The following is an 8,678-nucleotide window of genomic DNA, read 5'->3' on the forward strand; positions in this document are numbered from 1 at the left end:
TAGGAGGGTCTTTATAAGTTCATCCCGCCCTGGGGGGAGTAACAGTTTTCCTGAAGAAAGTTCCCGCCCACCCTCCCTTATATTGGTAAAGTATTGTTAGGATGTAGGGTATTGTATTGTTTCTTCTACAGGTGATGGTCGCAGATACGTCGTGGCAGGGGCGGGCGTTGGTCTGGGCAAGAGAAAAAAGATGGCAAAAAGTAAGAGTTTTTTTGGGAGCCAGCGTTGATATGGCTCATGATGGTGGTTCCCGGTTAATGGAGGTTAACCGGGAAGTGATAAAGGGGCTCTGCGGTCATTGGTAGTCTCTGAGCCAGCTTGTCGGCTTGAGGCCTATGTGACAAATTTGATGGGACCGCAGGGTAAGTTTTTGTTATTGGACACTGATGATTATGAAGATATTGCTCAGACCAAAGCTTGAGAAATTAGACAGGTTGTTTAACAGATGTTGTTGTTTTGCTGTTTTATGTTGGATATGTTTTATATCCATAGTGTTGATATTCTAAGGTATATTTGTTTAAATAAAATAGGCTGCTACGGCCTTTTATACTCCAATATCGGTGTGGTCTGAATTATTGGGGTAAGGGTTTTTAGTGGTGGCAGAAGGGCATGTTAATTACATCTGTTATCCTACAGTCATGTCCTTTTTGGATGAAAACACACACAGGAGAGTAGAATTTACCCAAAAAAATTTTATTAAGGGCTCACAACTAAACAAAGAGGGAGGCAACGCTGGAGAAACTGCAGAAGTGGGCGAAGCCTTGGACCCCTGGGGCAGACATCAACTATTTAAAAGCAAAATTGGTGGCCTGAGGAGTCCATATCATAAGGGAGGGCAGTCTGGTCCAGAAGTCCCAGAGATCCGGAAAGCAGCAGATGACATCTGTGTCCCCAGGCTGTGGTCATACGAGAGACTGCATCTTCTGTCAGACCAGACTGAACCCAGGGTCATCACTCTCAGGTCTTCCTTCCACGCTTCCTTACAGGCTTTGGCTGTGGTGGTGGAGTTGTGGCAGCAGGAGGAGGAGGAGGAGGATCGTCCCTCTCAATGACATCCGTCTTGTGTGTCAGTTCCCCACTCTCCCCCTTACGAAGGACTTTATAAATCAGGTCCTCAGAGATCTTGCGTTGACCCTCCTGCATGCCCTGCAATTTTGTGGCAGCCATGCAGGCAAAGGCCTCTTCAGGACTGGGGAAGGCTCGGAGGGACGCCGAAGCCTCCTGGATCAGCCTGTACGCTGAATCCTGCACGGGACTCGGAGTGGCCTTCCTGGCTCGTTTATATGGCAGGCGGAGGGGAGGGACCTGAGACTCAGCCAGGCTGCGACTTGTCCCAGGCTTCTCTTGGCTGCCACTTAGCCCCGCCTCCTCCTGGCTGCCACTAATCCCCGCCTCCTCCTGGCTGACACTAATAATCCCCGCCTCCTCCTGACTGCCACATTCCACAGCCTCCTCCTGGCTGAGGTCTTCCTGTGTATGAAAAAGGGACATAGTTTTAGTTTTTTATTCATCAATCACACACAATTTTCACCTCCTGACTGCTGCAAATTGAATGTTAACAAATATAACAGACTATCCTTCTGAGCCCAGCAGTTTTCATTCTTTTCCCAATTTTGGGTGCCCACTACTGTCTATTGATATGTAAAGCACTTTTTTTAATCAGCAATTAGTGATCAATAATAACATCTAATAAACCTCATTTATTTATTGACCAGAAATCTGTAGAAGAATGCTATACCTGACTCCAGCTGGGCTCCTCCATTTCTTCCTGGCTGGAAGGCCCAGGTTGGACATCGGAAGCCTCAGCTGGGGTGGAAGGAAGCGTGGAAGAAAGAGTAGAGAGGGATTCCCTGACTTCAGTGTGGTCTGACAGAAATCGCAGTCTCTCATAGTACCACAGCTTGGGGACATAAATGTCATCTGCTGCAGCTTCGGACCTCTGGGAATCTGTGACCTTCTTGCGCTCCCTAAGATAAGTGCTCCTCAGGCCACCAATTTTCACCAACTCCAGCAGTTTCTCCAGCGCTGCCTGCCTCTTCTGTTTGTGATTATAGTGGGGGTGTCTCACTTGCCACAGACAGGGCAGCTCCCTGTACTTGTCTATGAACAGGGGCAGGAAATTGTGGTCGTTGAACCCATCCATTTTCTCTGTAAGACACAACACAAGACAAAGCCTAATGTCAGGCCAAACTCCCCTAATCTTGTTACAATATAGGCTTCCATTTCGAAGCAGTATAGACCCAAGTTTAGATCCTACCTTCGTTAGCACGATCGGCGTCTCCGATGCTCCTTCCTCCGCTCACAGATCGTACGTAAGACGCACGCGTTACAATTTATACACACTGCGCATGCGTATAACTCCGCCTGCCCCTGACGTTCTTTCTAGTCTATTCCCTGCCCCTTTTCGTTCGGCGCAGTGGGGGAAGAGCACATGGCGGATAGACAGCAGGATCGTGCTAATTGTAGCAACGAGGAGGAGGAGGAGGAGGAAAGGCTGGAGCCTGAAACGTCCCGATCCAGAAGGAGATTAAAGGACTCAAATATGTCCTTTGGGGAGATGTTGGAGATGGTGGACATCCTGAAGAAGGCCGACTATGATGGAAAGTATGGGCCTTACCCCAACCCCAATGTCAGAAAGGCCAAGATCATGGCGAAAGTGGTCAGGAGTCTGCACCGGAAATTCGGGGTACGACGATCGAATGATCAGCTCAGGAAGCGGTGGTCGGACCTGAAATTACGAGAACACGAGCAGTACAGAAAGATCCGGAGATTGCTGCAAAAAAGTAAGTAGTTGTGCTGTGTTCCTATTCTTTATGTTTATTACGTTCGTGCTGCTCCATGTGCTTTTAGGAACTGTTGTACAGTTTAAAATGGCAACTTTCATGTTCATAGGCACATTATTCGTTCGGATCACACATTGTTATTTCGGACGATAAAATACCATTGTTTAGGCCATATGCATTTGGCCACCATTTTGACGCCCTATACTTGTCTTCAAAGAATTGGGTTGTGTAGATGGCTTTGTTACTAGAATGAAATGCAAACTAGATTGTGTGTAAGGAGAGGACACTGAGCAGCTGTTTTCACATCTTGACACTGGAGCACTAGTGTGGGACACAAGAACACCATTTTTATTAGGGGGGCCACACAGGTGCCCCAGTGTATACTATAGGGGGGGCTACATCTGTGAAGCTTTTACCAAACAGGTAAAGTATTGCAGCTTGACAAAGGGCACTAAAAAAGCTACATCTTGGAACTCGGCTAAAATAGACAATTGTACCCCACTTCCAAGCAATGTTTCATCTTTATAGTTCTGACATTAAATATCTGTGTGCTAATTATACCATTTTTGTTTTACATAGGGGAGAAAAGACTCGGAGGACACCCCTCATCCGAGGAGACCAGAGCCCCCCCCTCTGGAAGAAGGGGAAATCCCCCCAACACAAGATGAGCAGGAGGATGAGGACGTGGTGGAAGTAGTTACCACAACAGGTGAGTGTCTGCGACCACAGGCTCAGATAAGAGATGGATTGCGGCATTTTTTTGAAACCTAATTTATTTTGGGTTTCCTCTCTTTTTAGGTGATCGTGAGGTTGTGGATCCAGATCCTTTCACATCCGAAAGTGCCCAGATCCTGATCGGGGAGATCATGGGGTGTAATTTACAATTGGAAAACATCAAGCAAAACATCAATGATGTTATTCCAAAATATAAAAACATCATTGATGTTTTGGGGCGAGTTTAAAACCCCTCCAAATCACTTTCTTCTTTTGTGTGCTACAATGTGCGAAATGTTTTTGTGATTTTTCCCAAAGCCAAATTTGGAGGATGCACACAGTGTGTCAACATGTGCTATCTGCCATCACGGGAGATCAATGGACGCGTTTTGGGGGTGCAACCCCTTCCTCAGTTATAAAGTAGCGGTGAGGAAGGGCTTTCTCCCCCAAAACACATCCCTTGATCCCCCGTGATGGCAGCTAGCACATGTTGACATTGGGAAATTTGTGTTCATCTTCCAAATTTGGCTTTTACAGGGGTGATTTCCCCCCATCTGAATGCTATATCAAACACAGTTCCTAAATACTCATGTCTGATATTGCCTTCCAGTTTTACCAAATGTGAACTTTGTAAGATCAAGATTTGTGTCTTTCTTGTTGGTTTTACACAGGCCTGTTTTCTATAAAATGGACATTTTCATTTTGGATAATGACACCACAAAAATTGGTATACAACAAACATGTTGGTTTGTCAGAAAAACCTTTGGTAAATGCACATGTGATTGTGCAGGTATTAAAAAGATTGTTCATCAAGAATGTGTGGATTATTGTCTCACGCTACAACACTTTTGGGGTGATGTAATTGTTGTTTTATGAGAAAATGGGGGTTATTTCCTAAGGGGAAATCCACTTTGCACTACAAGTGCAGTTTCAGTGCAGTTGCAAGTGCACTTGTAGTGAAAAGTGTCTTTGCATTTAGTAAATAACAGCCAACAGTGCTTTGTATAAGGTTACACAATCACGACATTTTCTGCACTCCACACATTTCTGTCAGGGTCAGCTCAAACAGACACAAGCAGTAAATGTCCACAAAGAAGAGCCTGGGGGGAGATGCCTGTCGAGAACTTGAGGTCCTGCAGACTTCTCCCTGTGGCCAAATACCGCAAGGTAGCGACCAACCTCTGCTCCGGAGTGATGGCTTGCCTCATGCAGGTATCCTGCCTGCTAATATAAGGGGTCAGCAAAGCCAACAAACGGTGAAACACGGGGTCCGTCATCCTGAGAAAGTTCCTGAAATCATCAGGATTATTCTCACAGATCTCACGGAGCAAAGGCATATGAGAGAACTGGTGACGCTGAAGCAACCAATTCTTGGTCCATGAACTCCTCCCCACCCTGTTCATGGACTGGACTTGTGTCAAGGTCAGGACCCCAACACCAAGCCCCCGCACAGCACGAACTGTACGAGGAGTACGCATACGAAACATGGCTAGAAAACGGTCGGCTGCTCAGAACGAAGTAACAGAACGCACTGAAGAACAGCAAGGTCTGTGAAGAGCGACCTGAAAAACAGCAACGAGCAGGCAAGATCACACAGAAAACTCTGATACGAACTGACTGCACGCACTGAAGAGCAGATACAAACCCACAAGCACAAACTGAACAGCAGAAAACGATCTGAAAGCCACGAGTCTGAAAAAGCGCGAATCGTCTCTCACCAAACTTTTACTAACACGAGATTAGCAAAAGGAGCCCAAAGGGTGCCGCGCTTGGTTCTGAACCGGCCTTTTCTAGTCTCGTCGTACGTGGTGTACGTGACCGCGTGGTTGTCGATCGGAAATTCCGACAACTTTGTGCAACCGTGTGTAAGCAAAACAAGTTTGAGCCAACATCCGTCGGAAAAAATCCGAGGATTTTGTTGTCGGAATGTCCGAACAAAGTCCGACCGTGTGTACGGGGCATAAGAATTTTGTGATGGGAATGCAGCAATAAAGATACATAGCAGGCTAACAACTAAAAACAGAAAATTAATGCAGCCACAGCATCTACGGATTGGTAAGCTGCAATATGTACAGTATACATTTTTGGTTTTTAGTTTAGAGACTCTTTAACCGCTTCCCGACCGCCTCGCGACGATATACGTCGGCAGAAGGGCACGTACAGGCAGAATCACGTACCCGTATGTTGTTGTTAAGAGGCGGCTTGCGGGCGCACGCGTGTGCCCGCCGGGAGCTTCATGAGCATGATTGCGGGTCCCGTGGACTCGATGTCCGTGGGGATACCCGGGATCGTCTCATGGAGAGGAAGAACGGGGAAATGCTAATGTAAACAAGCATTTCCCTGTTCTGCCTAGTGACACTGTCACTGATCACAGCTCCCTGTAATCGGGAGCGGTGATCAGTGATGTGTCACACACAGCCCCTCCCCCCACAGTGAGAATCACTCCCTAGGACACACTTAACCCCTACAGCGCCACCTAGTGGTTAACGCCTTCACTACCAGTCACATTTACACATTAATCAATGCATTTTTAATTGCACTGATCACTGTATAAATGTGAATGGTCCCAAAATTGCGCCAAAAGTGTCCGATCTGTCTGCCATAATGTCGCAGTCATGATAAAAATCGCTGATTGCCGCCATTATTAATAAAAAAAATATCTATCCCCTATTTTGTAAACGCTATAACTTTTGCGCAAACCAATCAATAAACGCTTATTACGATTTTTTTACCAAAAATATGTAGAAGAATACGTATCAGTCTAAACTGAGGAAAAAAATGTTTTTATATATTTTTTGGGGATATTTATTATAGCAAAAAGTAAAAAATAATGAGTTTTTTCAAAATTGTCACTCTTTTTTTGTTTATAGCGCAAAAAATAAAAGCCACAAAGGTGATCAAATACCATCAAAAGAAAGCTCTATTTGTGGGAAAAAAAGGATGTCAATTTTGTTTGGGAGCCACATTGCACGACTGCGCAATTGTCAGTTAAAGCGACACAGTGCCGAATCGCAAAAAGTGCTCTAAATGGTCCGGGGCTTAAGTGGTTAAAGATCTTAAAGTGTTACTAAACCCAGTACCCTGCATTCACTATATCTGGTCTCCCATAGTACATAGAACATGTAAATGCAATTACTTAACTAAATATAAACAGCTAAATACCTTCTCTCCTCAGCAGTATATATCAGTCTTGTAACTTCTAGCAGTGTCCAGCCAATCACTGGCTAAAGCTTGTAGGAGGAGTTTTCTGACTGTCCTATGAGGCTGCAAGACGCCTGACCCTCTGTCTGGACAGTGCTGATTGGAACTGTGCTGATCACATGCACTCTCTGCCAAAAAAAAAAAAAAAAAACTCTCTAGCAATACACACCAAGCAGAGCATGTGTAGAGTGTCCCAAGGCTCTCTTCTATCAGGAGATGGTTTGGGGACAGTGGAAGAAGGGGAGGTTTAGAGCAGACAGGATCAAACAGCCTTTTTACTCAATGCAGAGGATTAAACCCTTAGGTTCCACAGTGAGTATAACAATAATGCTTTACTGATTTTACTGTTGTGGGTTTAGTAACACTTTAACCCCTTGGCGTCAGCTGTAGGCAAATATGCAGCCCCTCGGCGCATGGTCCTTAGCGCTGAAGGGATGCGTTTTTGCGTGAATTACTGCCACTACACCCATGCCGAGAGCACATACGCTGCGCGCTCCTGCCACATTTACTGTCGCCTAACCAAAAGGAGCGATTGGGAGTTTTTCAGATCACGTGACTGTCCTGACAGCCAATCATGGTGGTCATGAGATCTTAAGCCCCGGCATCATAAACTACTTAAAGGGTCAGGAAGCAGTGGCACTAAGAGGCTAAACCAGTATTAAAGCAAACATTTATTATATTGCAGCTGTCTTTCTTCTAATTTCATCTGGTGATACAGCTAGAAAATCTGTTGTTTTTCATAGAACAAACTCTTCAGCAGAATGTATCAGTTTACATGGATAGGACAAACCACTTAACACTGGCAGGGGTGATTAACCACTTAAGGACCAAGCCTCTTTTTGAGATGTGTTGTTTACAAGTTAAAAACAGGTTTTTTTGGCTAGAAAATTACTTAGAACCCCCAAACATTATACATTTTCTTTCTAACACCCTAGAGAATAAAATAGCGGTCACTTGCAATACTTTATGTCACACCATATTTGTGCAGCAATCTTACAAGCGCACATTTTTGGAAAAAAATATACCCAACATGTCACGCTTCAAAATTGTGCCGCTCGTGGAATGGCGACAAACTTTTACCCTTAAAAATCTCCATAGGCTACGTTTAAAAAAATCTACATGTTGCATGTTTTAAGTTACAGGAGATCTTAGGCTGGAATTATTGCTCTCTACCGATTGCAGAGATACCTCACATGTGTGGTTTGAACACCGTTTTCATATTCGAGTTCTAGGGTGGCACAGAGGTGTAGTGGATAGCACTTTCACCTACCAGTAAGAAGGGTCGCTGGTTCGAATCCCAACCATGACACTACCTGCCTGGAGTTTGCATGTTTTCCCTGTGCCTGCATGGGTTTCCTCCGGGTACTCCGGTTTCCTCCCACACTCCAAAGACATGCTGGTAGGTTAATTGGATCCTGTCTAAATTGTCCCTAGTATGTATGAATGTGAGTTAGGGACCTTAGATTGTAAGCTCCTTGAGGGTAGGGACTGATGTGAATGTACAATGTATATGTAAAGCGCTGCATAAATTGATGGCGCTATATAAGTACCTGAAATAAATAAAATAAATACTCACGTATGCGTTCGTTTCTGCGCGCAAGCTCGGCGGGAAGGGGCACGTTTAAAAAAAAAAAAAAAAATTCTTATTTATTTTACCTTTTTTTTTTTTTTTTTTTTTTAACACTGTTTTTTAAAAAAAATAATTGTGTCACTTTTATTCCTATTACAAGGAATATAAACATCCCTTGTAATAGAAAAAAAGCATGACAGGACCTCTTAAATATGAGATCTGGGGTCAAAAAGACCTTGGATCTCATATTTACACTTAAATGCAATAAAAAAAAAATTGTCATTTAAAAAAATAATAAAAAAAAAAAAAAATGGCCCTTTAAGAGCTGTGGACGGAAGTGACGTTTTGACATCGCTTCCGCCCTGCATCGTTACGGAGACGGGTGGGGGCCATCTTCCCCTCACTCGTCT

Source organism: Aquarana catesbeiana, linkage group LG05, assembly GCF_042186555.1.
Source record: "Aquarana catesbeiana isolate 2022-GZ linkage group LG05, ASM4218655v1, whole genome shotgun sequence".
NCBI classification, from domain to species: Eukaryota; Metazoa; Chordata; class Amphibia; order Anura; family Ranidae; genus Aquarana; species Aquarana catesbeiana.